The 14,408-nt window shown below is 32.8% G+C and overlaps 1 long non-coding RNA gene across 1 annotated transcript; it reads left to right on the forward strand.

Annotated features, from left to right (window-relative positions):
- Positions 1 to 5,244: 5,244 nt before the first annotated feature.
- On the forward strand, positions 5,245 to 13,705 carry LOC122099976. The gene is made up of 2 exons (XR_006146058.1): positions 5,245 to 5,332; positions 12,565 to 13,705. It is a non-coding gene; the product is annotated as an uncharacterized LOC122099976 (long non-coding RNA).
- The last annotated feature ends 703 nt before the right edge of the window (positions 13,706 to 14,408 follow it).

The raw sequence follows: 14,408 nt of genomic DNA on the forward strand, positions 1-14,408 counted from the left end.
GTATAATTGTACATCATAATTATAAAGTGGAACTTTCCTATATTTTTACAGTAATAGGAAGGAGGTACACAATGAAGTTAGGCTTCTACCTCCTACCACAGAATTATAAAGGAATGAACAGAAGACTATTTTTCTTAATATTTACACTTCAAAAAGATGGCTCCAAGCTTTCTGAAGAAGTCATTGTTGGGTTATAAAACTGGCTAGAAGTTCTGGAATACATTTACATATATCTCAAAGGGGAAGAGGAAAAAATTACAATTACAATTTTTTAAAAATGTTCTAATAAAGCAGAGTAAGAGCCTAAAGGAAAGAAAGAGGAGGAGAAAACTGTCAAGTTTAATCGAGGTGAGAAGAATGTAAGGCCAGCCTAGGTTAAGGAAGAGATTCTCTTACTGAAGTAGGAAGTACAGCAATTGTTACCTTCCTTGGACCCTTGAGATGTGACTGTTGTGGCTGAACTACTGTGCATTTAATTTATTTAAATGTAGTTAATAGAGGTGAATTTAAATTTAATTAGTACATACTTAGATGCCACAGTATTGAAGTGCATAGGCAAGATTAACCCATAATCACTGGTCGCCATCTTTAGCCATAATAAAAATTTAGTTAATAATTTTTAAAAAATAAGTATTTTAGGCATATTCATTTCTTATTTTCATTGCTGTTCTCTGGTCACTACGTTATACATACTGAACTTAAGTTTCATGTGTGTGTTCAATTACTATTTGGTTTCCAAATACAAGAAGATAATGACACCACTAGGACATTTCTTCCAATCCCAAATTTGGCATATTTTTTGCCTTTAGGGACAACTTTGCTACATAAAGCTTGAGAGGCAGAGCTTAGCGTTTCAAGAAGACTGTTTTACACGTTCCATGAGAAGCACTCATCATCAGTATTTATTTCACATATTTTTTTCCTGAATCAGTGACATAGAGGAGTGCCCAGATACATCAACATTTTCTCTTTTTTGGCTGAAAGTTTTCATTTTTAAAAACTTAATTTTATTTTGGAAAGATGCCCAGTGTCAAGATCAGAGTCCTGTTATGCTTTCCAAAGCTTCTTCCTTTAGCTAAATTCGTCCTGGGGTCCTGACCAACATGTAGTGACAACCCCTCCCCACACTAATTAGTTCTTGCTTTAATCTAAACTCAGAATAAAGAGACTCTCATCCTGGAATAACTTCAATGACCAAACACAGAATATTGTGGTTGAACTATGATCGCCTTTCCCAGTGTTTACTGTGTTGAACTATGTACATTAAAAATGTGAGCACTGATACTTTTCTATAACCCCATTCTCCTGAGGCTGAGACAGGAGAGTCTCAAGTTCAAGGAGATTTTGACATCCATGTTACAAGACAGTAAAATCTGGGAAAGAAAAGAACAAATAATAGATTTATATGATCCAAGTTTAGGATTGGACATTGTCCCATCTCCCTAAGGTTGGTCAGTTACTAAAGGATGACTAAGTTGGTCACTTCTTTATGTGTATTTTACTAAAAAATAAAATAAAATTGGAATCATCCCAGTTATGTTTTTTTTCTTCCGGGTAATGGGTCTTGAACTCTGGTCCTGGGCACTGTCCTTCAGCTTTTCTGCTCAAAGAGAGTGCTCTACCACTTGAGCCATAGTGCCACTTCTGGATTTCTGGTGGTTAATTCGAGATAAGAGTCTCATGGACTTAACTGCCCAGGCTGGCTTTGAACTGCCATCCTCAGATCTCAGCCTCCTGAGTAGCTAGGATTACAGGCGTGTGCCATCGGCGCCCATTCTAGTTCTGCTTTCTAAAATTGTTTGGGAAAGTAAAGAAAACTAATGAATTCAAAGCATCTAACCAAATATTTGATACCAGATAAGCCCTTACTACATATTAGCTATTGGTAATATTGTATTATTCTGTGTAAGAATGTCTGTATATGTACACATTTTCTTTATGGCTCTTTTTCTTTATGGCTCTTTTTATTTCATTCTAAAAAGTTACTTTTTTTTCTTTTTAATTTGAGTGTCAAATCTTTTCTGTACCTTACATATCTTTAAGTTTCAGTCTGGTTCACATGACTTCAGGTACCTATGGAAATGTAACGCTACTTCAGAAGGTAACTACATCAAATCTCAAATAAGTATATTTACTCCCTTTATCCAACTTAAAATTATTCACCTCCTATTTAGGTCTCAGTGTCTTACCTGTACATGGGTAACAGGTGCTTTGAGTCTTATCAAATATAAAGGTCTCAGAAGTAGAAAATGTCAATAGCTATGTACATATGAGATGAAGTTAAGCGAAATGAACCCCAAGACAGGGACACAAGTTTTTTTTTGTTTGTTTCTTGCTTGCTTGCTATTGTTTCTAATGTATTTATAAGGTACCATGTGATTTTTTTTTTTTTGTTGCTTTGTATGTCCCTCCCTCACGGTATATCCTGTTTTCACTGTATTTGATGTCGGTATAATTTGGGGAGGGGAAGGGAAAAAACAAAATATTTAAATAGGGATACAGGTTGAACCATTGTAACAATGAGATGTACAAGACACTAGGTTGAAAAACGAACTTTACAATTTAGGTGTGTGGGGGGAGTGTAGTTGTGGAGGTGAGAGGGAAGGGATGGTAGGGGAAAAACAAAAGAGGGGGCAACAATGCTTGATAAGAAATGTACTCATGACTTTGCTCATGCAACTGTAACCCCTCTGTACAGTATTTCTACAATAAAAAACTTATTAAAATAAAACCTTGAATTGAAAAAAAAGAAATACTTTATTCTTCTCCCTCATTTAAATCATGTGGTGGTTGTACATATAGTCAGCAAGGATTCTGTCCACTCCACTAAGGAAATGCTCTTGTTGCTGCTCCTGTGTAATAAGCCACATGGTTTTTGAGAACTAATTTGAAAAAAATATGAGCATATGGAGGTTTGATCTCCATTCATACTTCAAAGTACAACACAGAGGTAAGGATTCATGCACATATGTTTCTGTCTCTTCCTTTCATTTCAGCTCCCCTCCTATAGTTTGATTGAGGCTTTCATTGATGTTTTCCAGGCTCCCGAAATGACCTCTGATTGCACAGCTGTTTAGCAAACCATATTTTGAATGTTAATACTGTGGCTTGAACTCAGGACCTCACACTCTTACTTCACTTGGTGGATCATTTAAGCCACGCTTCCCTTAACATCCTTTTTCTGGTTTCATGGAGATAAGAGGTGCATGGATTCAACTACTCACTGTTTTGACCTGTGATTCTCAGCCTCTTGAGTAGCTAGGAATATAAGCACAAGCCATTGCCACCTGGTCCTAATTAATTTCTCATTGCTTTATAATATTCACTGGTTCTCATTTTACCTTATAATAAGTTCAGAAAATTCTGTATTCTCATGGCTTTATGAATCATAACCTATGTGCTTCACTTTTTTTCTCTCTTCACTCTGATGTTACTCTTACACTGTGGTCACGCAGATAATCAGTTTCCTAAAATCCAAGAATATTTTTTACATTCCTTACTTATTTTTCCTTACACTGATCTCCCTTAAGTAACATTTCTCTATCTCACAGTTGGGAAAATATTGACTTTATTTCTAATGCAACTAAACCAATACATTTTCTATGAAGATATTTTTCTATCAGTTTTTTTGCAATCCAACTACACTTTTGTTCTCTGCTCAAAGCTCTCTGCTCCAATGTCTTATGAAATTATATTATAAATATGTTCTTTTCTTTTTTCCACTGTAGTGTGAGCTCTTGGGAATTAAGTACCTTTTAAAACTATCTGAACTGTTCCTAATTAAATCGAATTTCCTCAACTGACCTTTATATGCGTAACTAATATTTTGAAAGGTACATTTTCCTAAAGAAATTATAAAATGAGTGCTTCCTGATTTTTGAAAATATTTTGAAGCATTTAATAAAAATATATTTTGAAATATTTATTGGGCAGTGAGACATTTACAGAATAAAATAATGACAAAAACATTTATCTGCTGACATATTCAATAACAAATATGATTCAGCCTATCAAAATTAATTTTGTATTGTTCAAGAGATAAACTCTAGTAAGTCTGGTAAGCTCATGTAAGGGGATGCATCGCCATCTGATGGCCATTTTAAGTTTTAACTACATTATCCCCAAACACTAGCTTGTTTATGTTGTTATATGCATGTTGGTAAGCAACTGATTACACAGAAGAAAATATGTTAAATTAATAGACTGAAATTTAATATAAAATAAAATATATTTTAATTAAACAGATATGTGTTTCTGATTGCTTTATCCATTCAATTGTGTCACAATGAGTTTAATACTCTGAATACTAAGGCTATAAAACTTCAGAAACAGACAACCAATTGGTAATCATTTGGCTTCATTTAGGATACTTTTAACCTAAGTTAGAGCAAAGCATAACATTTCCTGATGTCAAGCAATTAAAAATTTATTTTCATTAAATAGTAAGAGTTACATATAAACATACACATTGACACTATACAAAGAAAATACTGAACATATCTCTGTTGTTTGGCACTTTATCTTTTTACATTCAAAAGTCAAATCTTGTCCTAAATGCAATTATAAGTGCCTATGTGTAGATGTATTTTCATTTAACAAGGGTATTCTTTCTCTTGGATAGTATTTATTCTCCTAAAAATTAAAATTTAATCTCTTTGTAATAGATTGTTTGCCTAGACATGCTAATCTTGACAGATGATTTATGATTTTGAGAATATAACTAAATTTCACAGAGCCCTTGAGGAAGCTGACAGGAGTTTGTATTAGAGAAATGGTGGTTGCATTTTAAAGGGGAAAAAAGCTCAAGAGCAGACAATTCAGGTATTAATTAACTACATAATCTGAATTACAATATTAAGTCACAGATCAAGGAAATTTTCATATCTCTAATTATTGATTCTTCATAACAACCAAACAATTGGTATAATTCAAATTATTCCCTAATTATTTGTGCAACTGAGAAGACAAAATAGATTTTGAACTTTGCCAAGTTCAACCAGGTATTATATACTATTGCTGGAAAACTCAGCCAAATTCCTGAGTGCTCACTACAAATTTGTGTTTTCTCCTTTCTGTAATAGTATAGTTTTTCAGCAACCTGAATAGATTTAGCAGGTTTTTTTGGTTTATTTGTTGTTTTTGTCAGGTGGGGCCTGAACTCTGGTCCAGGATGCTGTCCCTCAATCCTTCAGCTCAAGGCTAGCGCTCTACCACTTGAGCCACAGTGTCACTTCTGGCTTTTTCTGCTTATGTGGTGCTGAGGAACTGAACCCAGGTCTTCATACATGCGAGGCAAGCACTCTACCACTGAGACATTTTTTCAGCACTGCAGGTAAATTATTTTGCAAATCAGTGTACTTAAAGTTATTTTCTGTGTCTGCTGTACTTAGATGATAATTTTCATCAAGAGAGATAAATAAAAATGTACAGTTCCTGGGCAGGGGTGGTTCATGACCAGTTCTAGATGTACTGGAGTTTGAGATCTGAAGATCCCAATTGGAAGCCAGCACAGAAAAGACAAATCCTAGAGACCCTTATTCCAATCAAACACCAAAGTAAAGTGCTCAAATGGTAGAGTTGTAAATTAAGGAAAAAAACTGGGAGAAAATGAGGAAAGAGGAGACACTGTTCAAAAAGAAATATACTCATTACTGACTTATGTGATTGTCATCCCTCTGTATATCACATATTTACAATAGCAATAAAAATAACCACTCAAAATATAGCAGAAAAAAACGATAAGTAAGAATATGAGGCTCTGAGTTCAGCCCTTGGTACTGGCTCACAAACACTTGTACGCTTACAAAAAGTTGCAGCTCCACAGTTCTTAGTATATTACCATAATTATGAACTCCTAAAGCAAATAGCTCAGGTGTTAGTCCTATCCTACACAAGTTCATGCCATTTAAATTCTGAATTTTCTAAATATTGCTTGTCTATCCATCCCTTCTGAGTATAACTGATAGCATGTAGAAAGGCAAAATGTCTTTGTTTTTCTTGTAATTTATTGAACATATAACCCTACAATTATCTGTTCTCAGTGATTTTAGATTTTTGTAGTTTATTTTTTATATTTAAATTCAATTTTGAATTAGTATGTATTAATACTCTGAGGGGTTTTATAAATGTTCACAACATGGTTTGAAATAACTTACCTTTTCTATTATATCCCTTGTCTTCTTCAATTTACTTTCTCCAACAGAGTTTAGGTGGATTTTATTGTTCTGACTTCATATATACATATATATATGAATTTATAAATATTTATTCCTATACATATTTATATACACATAAATTATATATTTATATATATATTTACAAATAAATAGGAGTTCATATAAATATGTGTATATGCACATGTCTAAAATATACTTCATTGTTATTCACCCTCCCAACAAACAAACATCTTTTATGCTTATATGGTATTATCATAAACATTATCATCATTAGATTAGGTAGAAATTTCATAAATAGTAAAAATACATGAAACTTGGCTTTTGAGCTTCAGGAAATCACTGAAAATCTAATGATCTCAGTTCTATGTTGTCCTACGAATGACATACTTTTATGGTGCATGCATGTATATGTTTGTGTGCATGTATTTATTCACACACACATATTATTTGTCATTTCTTCAGTGCTGACCACTTGGAAAACTGATTCTATTTCAGTTTATACTCAGTCACATAGTCCTAGGCCACCTTTTCTTTACTATTTAAGTCACTACCTTGTTGGTTGCTAAATTTAAAAAAATAGATGAAATTTGAAGCAAACATACCTTTAACTAATAAACGGAGTCTAAATGTTCAGAGAATTAGTTATTTTCAACTACAAAATGAAGAGATACTTTTGATAACTAGGAATTATTTAACTCAAACTTTTAAAAAATAAATGTCAACAAATAAACTTATTGGTTGAAAAAATTGGTTAAGGTTTGATATTAAAGGATGATTTATTTTTACATTCTCCATCGAAACATTTGGGCAAAAACAAAAAAATTGTGCAAACAACCGCATCAAAAAATTTGTGCCAACCAGGCACCGATGGCTCAGGTCTGTAATCCCAGCTACTCAGGAGGCTGAGGTCTGAGGATCATGGTTCAAAGCCAGCCCAGGCAGGAAACTCGGTGAGTCTCTTATCTCCAATAAACCACTAGAAACCTGGAAGTGGTGCTATGGCTCAAGTGGTAGAGCGCTCACCTTGAGCTGAAGAACACAGAGAAAGTGCCCGGGCCCAGAGTTCAAGTCCCACGGTCAACAAAAGAAAAAAAAAGTTCCATGAGTCTATTGTTCCATATACCTGAAAAGCAAAAACGTACAAATCTTGCCATGCATATACAGAAGTAAACCACCAGGAGAACAGGAGATCTGGGTACACAGCAACTATGTTACTATAGCTATAAAAATGCAGTTGTCCATATACAGAATGGAGATGAACCTTCAAGTGATCTTGTGAGATACAAATATTGCTCACTTGTTGATAGTAAACACTTTCCACTTCATCTGTGACAATGGGCACAGTGGAAACATAGAATTTATGACAGTAAAGTGTCATAGATTTAGACCTCTCTTCCGAACAGATCTTTTGGGCCTCTGAACAAAAATGTATCCTGCTCACCACCAGAGAGTGAATACCTCTGTGATTACCCTTCCCTTATGAAACTGCTGTGAACCAAAATCTCTGGGACATCAGTACTCTTCTTTTTCCATGGAGGTATAATCTTCCTGTTTCATCAGCTTTTACTTGCTGTGTGGGGAACTCTACCTTTTGATTTATAGGTATTTGAATTTCAGCAACCATAGATAGAGTTCTTTATATTTGGATGCATCATATTTATGAATATAAAATCTGTTTATTTTCCTTTGTAAAAAGTAGCACCATGGTTACAATTTAATGTAGTTTTTGAAGAAATGTTGACCTAGAGCAAAGCCATTTAGATCTTCAAACCATCTGTGCAGGAGGTAAAAAAAAATCTAGACAATCATGGTTCCAGGCCAGCTTCAGTAAGGAAGTTTAAAAGACTGAACCTCTGTGAGTGTGCTGTGTGATTTGCTCCGACAGCCTCTCAACTATGTAGATGGCTGCAGGTAGAACAGTTGTCCTTCCTAACAATAAACCCTAGCTAACCATAAGTCTAAATAAAACAAAAACTCTGAAATAGCCAAAAACTCTTAAATAGTAAACCACAATAACAACAACAAAAAGATGTAAAGTTCTGAGTTCAAACTCTATTACTGCCCAAATATTTATATACATTTAATTTCTTTGGCTGAATTTTTCTGGACTCATTTTGACTGACTAGGTATGATCAGCAATGATGTGACTTCCTTAAGGACTGAATTCTTGAAATGCAGTTGGTGATTTTTCCACATTTATTGTTCGTAGTGATGATTAGAGATTCTTCCGGAACAGAGTGAAAACTCTCAACCCTGAGTGTTTTCACGAGCAGATTTGTTTGGTGATCTATGAGAGACATACAATAAACATCAAATGTAAACTGTACATCATTGAAATAAAATACCAGACATATATATATATATATATATATATATATATATATATATATATATTACTGAAAATTTACTGAACCCATTATGATTGTTGTTACTGTGAGTTTTGATCAATTTCTAAAACTTTACTCCTGAAGAGAGGACCACAAAGGAACACACTGGGACTCTCCTCTCTTTTGAGATTTACCTTGCTGCTTCTGTAGTTGGTTATAATATCTAATACATAGTGTTGTTTGTAATAGTCAGAAACCACTGGAAGTTATTAATGTTTGCCATTTCTATTGTAATTTATCCCTTAAACTGGAGAAAGTTCATCTGAAATTACTTTGTTCTTACTTGAATTACAGGCTAGCTAAGTAATATATTGATGTGGAGATGAGAGCTGTAGCTAAAATTAGCTATCTTTTCACAAAACCAAATTATAATTACACTACTCTTTTGTAATATATGCAGACTGATTTTATTGAGCATTGCAAATATTGATTTGATTATCTCATTAAGGAGAGAAGAAAATGTCAAAACATTTTATTTTGCTTTTCAACAAACTAGAAATATTCTTTTTAAAAAATAATTAAAGCTATTTTGGAGAGATATGGACAATATTTGAGAAAATATTTTGAAGGATTGGAATATACTAATATACTAATATACTTGTTCTTTTCACAAGGAATATCAAAGCATTTTGTATCAAACAAGGAGATGCAAAATCCATTCTAAAGGTTAGACCAGTTGTGTTGAGAAGGCCATATTAATTTATGAAAAAGGCTGATCAATACGAAATGAAAGATTTGAAATATCATTTCTTTTATGACCAAAAGAAGTATAATGGGAGTTCTTCCAGACCAATTAATTACCCATGAGTTATGAGGAAATAAATGAAGTGGCAGATGAATTCTCTTCTCCTACAAGTAAAAGCAGTTGCACTGTGAATTGCCTCCATACTTGTTCCTACAATCTCAAATGCTGGTGGTTACAGATCAACTTTTTGTCCTCTTATGGGTGTAATTTTAATTGAAAGAAAAGAAATTGAGTCATCTGAGAGAAATATGGAATGGGTAGTTTAAACACAGTTACACATATTCATACATATATTTGCGTAAACTTACCTAGGAGCATGCAAATAAACTCCACAAATTAAGGAGTATGCATTAATTTGAATATTGGGATGTATCAATTATTCACTTATTCATTTTTGTCATTACTTGTCCTTTAGAAGAAAGAGTATGTCATCATATTTTTTGAAATGACTCTGTGTGACTGTTAAGAATTCAACCCAGATCCTGGTAGATGCTGACCTGTCACTACGAATGGTCTACTTTGCATTCACAGGAGCAACTTCAGTTCCTTTTCCTATCATTACTTCAAGATTCTAGGCTAAAGTACAACATATTTTTACTACATTAGAATAGTATTGATTTGCCAAGATCAAGGATGATGCTATATAACAAGTATAAAACAGTATCCTTTAACTTTAATGCACCACTTAGTATAGAGAAGGAATATAAAAAAGTGCTATTTTGAAACTGCCAGCAATTGATTAAAGAAATTACACTTCATTGATAAGAATTAATATAAGTCAAAATGAGTTTCTCTTTTGTTTTTGATTTCTTTTTTTCAGATTGTTCATTTATGTGTCTTTGGGAGTGTAAGAGGAGCACAGAAATGGAGTGACAATGGGCAAATTTCTTTTCTTTTTTTTTTTCACTTTGTTCGTTTATGTATCTTTGGGAATGTAAGAGGAGTAACATGTAAATGGAGTAACAATGGTAAATAAATGTAGTAAGGGTACTCACTAGACCCTGCATTGGAAATGAACTATACAACTTCTGGATGGGGATTGGAGAGAAAAAATGGGAGAGCATTAGGGACTTGACATATGTAACTGGAATATCTAATATATAACCTTATTATATTATAATATAATAACAATAACAATTTAAAAAACTTTTACCTTTAACAATAAAAACAAAAGGCTATTAAAATGGCTTCTATATGTATGCAAATATAATATTCAAATCATTGACTGAAATAGAGAGCTTCAGTACATGATAGTCAAAGATGCCCAGATAATATGAGAATTTATTTCTAGTCTTACTTGCATTTTCATAGATTACCTTCAATTCATATTAGTTGAGCTTACAAAATTTGGACATTCAAAAACATATATATATATATATATATATATATATTATATCTTGTCTTTTGCTTTTCTTTTTGTTTCAAATCTACCATTGGGAAAGCTGGATTACAGATGAAGGAGACCCAATAAATCCAGTGGGAGAAAAAGATTGGTTATTGCAAGAGGCATCAGATAATCAGTTAGCCTCAAGAAGAATTAACAAAAAATAAATCTATAAGGATACTTACCAAACATCTGATTACAATATTGAGCAAATTAATAGCCACATTTTCAGTTGCTTAAATGAATGATCCTGTAGTTTCCATGCATTCTGTGTTACAACCAACCAGAAAATCTACTATGCCAATACTTAGCACTTACAACTGTTAAATTATCATTTAATGGTACATCTAAACATCTAGTAAGCCTGTCCTTACTGCATGTTGCATATTCCTTTAATGACAACTTTTCTAAGACAGTAAAAGTTCTTGTTGGTGTAGCTATGCTATGCATCTAGCTGGATTTTGCATAATTATAACACGATAAACCAATTAAATTTCTACACAGACTAAAAATGTTCTTAAAAAAATCTGACAGTTTATGTCACTTATACACTTATAAAATCCTGAGGCAATTTACTGTGCTTCAAAGTTCATGCCTAAAATAATTACTTAGTTCTCTAAGGATTTAACTGGCTCATATCTACTTCTCCATTTTTTTTTCTGTTCTGAGAATTCTGAGAAAGACTCCTGTCATTCTGGTATATTCTTATACTCCCTCTAGTTTCCATTCCTTGTTAGTCTTTATGCATTTTCTTGTAGTCAAGAGCACTTTTAATTGAGTCTGGTTTTAATGCTACTTTCTCTACTTCACACAACATTGTCTTAGACTATGTCCAGTCATTTTATGTTGTTAGATTAAAAAAAAATGTTTGCCTGATATATCTAAACAATTATCAGTTCGTGGGTTTTTCTAATTAGATTGGAAAGTCAGAAAGGCTGGATGGAATTCTACCTTGTTTGGTACAAATAGTTCACTGGTAAAATGCTTTGCAGTTATTTTACTTAAATCACATATCTCAGTGAGTGAAAGAATTCATGAATAACTAAGCCAACATCACAATGAAAGCAGATGCTAAGGCTGATTTTGAACTGTTTGAACACATGGTACTCTTGCTGAGATTATAATGAATAACTTTAAGTTAATAATTGTACGATCATTTAGAATAAGTGATTTTGTGATAACTTTACAAATTTTGCATTGTTCACTTTGAGACTAACTTTATAGATGTCTTCCCAAACTCACCATATGTAATTCACCTCTCTCTTATCTTTCTAAGTTCTATAAAGCATTACTCTTCTATTTCTTAGCAAGTACCTCTAACAATAGTCCATGAGCATACCCTGTTAAAGCTTTCTTTTCTCTGTCATATTAAGGAGTACAATGGATTGGAGGGTTTTCCTTTTTAGTTAATATTTTACCCGCTTCTTATAAGAGCAGAGGAAGCTCAAGGAATGTGAATCTATTGAAAACCATGAGGTGATATTCCTTATTAAAATCATTGGAGTTCATGCTTGTGATTTAAAATACAATTTTCAGCATAGATAATATTTGTGAGTATATTAAAGTTATTATTAGAAATTAAAGTCTCAGCTTATCCATCTCTCACAGTAAAAAGTATGTGATTTGTTTGTATGTGCATGTATATATACATAGACACATTATATATGCATAACATATACATACACATTATACACACACACATATACACACACAAACACACATATATTTGAGGATTCCAAGAATTTTTTAACCAAGCAGAATGGTAAGAATGAAGTGTATTGTGGCAACTTCATGTTCTGAGCAGGTTTTCATTGGAGTCAATAAAAGCTAGAATGAAAGCTTGGAAATCATTTCCTGTGACCTGTGTTTCAGGCAATCAGGGAAGAAATCAGTGGACAAAGTTCAATATGTGGGAACTGGACACCTAGAACCAGCTAATCATGTCTTTATGAAGTAGCGTTTGCCTGCAGAAGATGAAGAGGATCAGCACTTCAAACGCCTTTAATGGAAGAAAAAGAGGAACATAATGTAAACTATATTGTCCTCAGAAGTAATTGTATAAAATGCTTAAGATTAAAAAATAATAGCATTCTTGGAAATATGAGCTGCGTTATGACTCAGCAAATAATCTGGCTGATTGTGACCTGTTATACAAATGAAGTAATAAAAATTCAATTTTAATACAATCATGATAAAAATTGCTTTGTTAATGTACTCTGCTTGATTGTCTAATGAATGGCCTTCATTTCAGACAAAAACACATGCTAAACATTAGAATATCCTCTAGCTAAACAATGGCTTCTGTTTTTTTATTTCAATACAAACAGGCATGAATGATTGAAAGTTTTGATATGTATTTTACAAGAAGTCTGATTTAAAGTACATTGTCCTATGTCATGTATATTTCAAAGAATTATCAAACAAAATCAACTAGTTTCATATATGCTTAAGTGTTTTGTTTACCATATTACTCTGACAAACAACCTACTTAATAGTTTCTGAAAAAGATCTCTTTGTAAAAGCAAGTAAACTTCACAGACTTATACTATATGACATATAAATAATTAAACAGATTTTCCAGCATCCAGCTGAGCCAATGTGAGATAATTTAAAATATATCTAATTATTTTAGTCTTAAAAATTTTAATGTGACTTATTAACTTGTTCTTTGTTATGTATAGATAATCAAAATGACTTGTAAACTGAGTAGGACTTATACAGATAACCAAAATTTAAAAATTAGGATTTCTTTTAGCAGTCAAATTTCTTACTTAAAGGGAGCTGTAAAACATGTCACATCATTTTGATAGAGGCCAAAAATATATTCCCAAAGTACTTTCTACCACAACATGAGTGCAAATACTGTTCAATAAGAATGTGTATACATTGACTGTGAAGAAACAGAATTCTGATACTGGCAGAAAGAGTAGGGACAGTCTGAAAAGTAGTTATTTTATACAAATGTTGAGGTGGTTCACTTTAATTGTTAATAAAAATATGTCTGTTTCTTCTATGCTTCTTCTTAATGACCTACTGTGTCTATATTATTTTGTATTGCCCTTGAATGATATAAACATACAAATGTCTCTTGGTATATAAATAAAAGGTTATACAGCCCTACAGGAATATGCTTCATGGTAGCAATGCAAAGTTGGTTAAACATTTTCAGGTATTTAACCAGCAATGTACTATTTCAACAAAATAAAGGGATACAATTCATTATTATTTCAATAAGAAAAATATTTGGGAAAAATCTAAAAACCATTTATGATAAAAATTTCATAGGTTTAAATTCAATGTAACTCAGTTGATGAGATGCAATTTTAGAAGAGAATGAAAATACACACATACACACACAAATTATACTTGATGTTGAAAGACCAAATAGTTTCCATGACAATTAGAAATAAAGAAAAATGGTAAACAATTTGTTTTTTCCCTTCCACAAATTATACCAACATCAAATACAGTGAAAACGGGTTATACCATGGGGGAGGGACATACAAAGCAACAAAAGAATAACTTAGAAATATATTAGAAACAATCGCAAGAAAGAAAAAAAAACCAGTTGAATCCTTATCTTGAGTTTCATTTGGCCTAACATACAACTTTGGCCAGGAGGCGGTGCTGGGGGAGGGGGAGGAGAAGGGAAGGGATGGAAAGGGGAAACAAAGGAGGAGGCAACAAAGCTTGATAAGAAATGCACTCATTACCTT

This window comes from Dipodomys spectabilis, unplaced genomic scaffold, assembly GCF_019054845.1.
Source record: "Dipodomys spectabilis isolate Male_0828 unplaced genomic scaffold, ASM1905484v1 ptg000551l, whole genome shotgun sequence".
Taxonomy (NCBI): Eukaryota; Metazoa; Chordata; class Mammalia; order Rodentia; family Heteromyidae; genus Dipodomys; species Dipodomys spectabilis.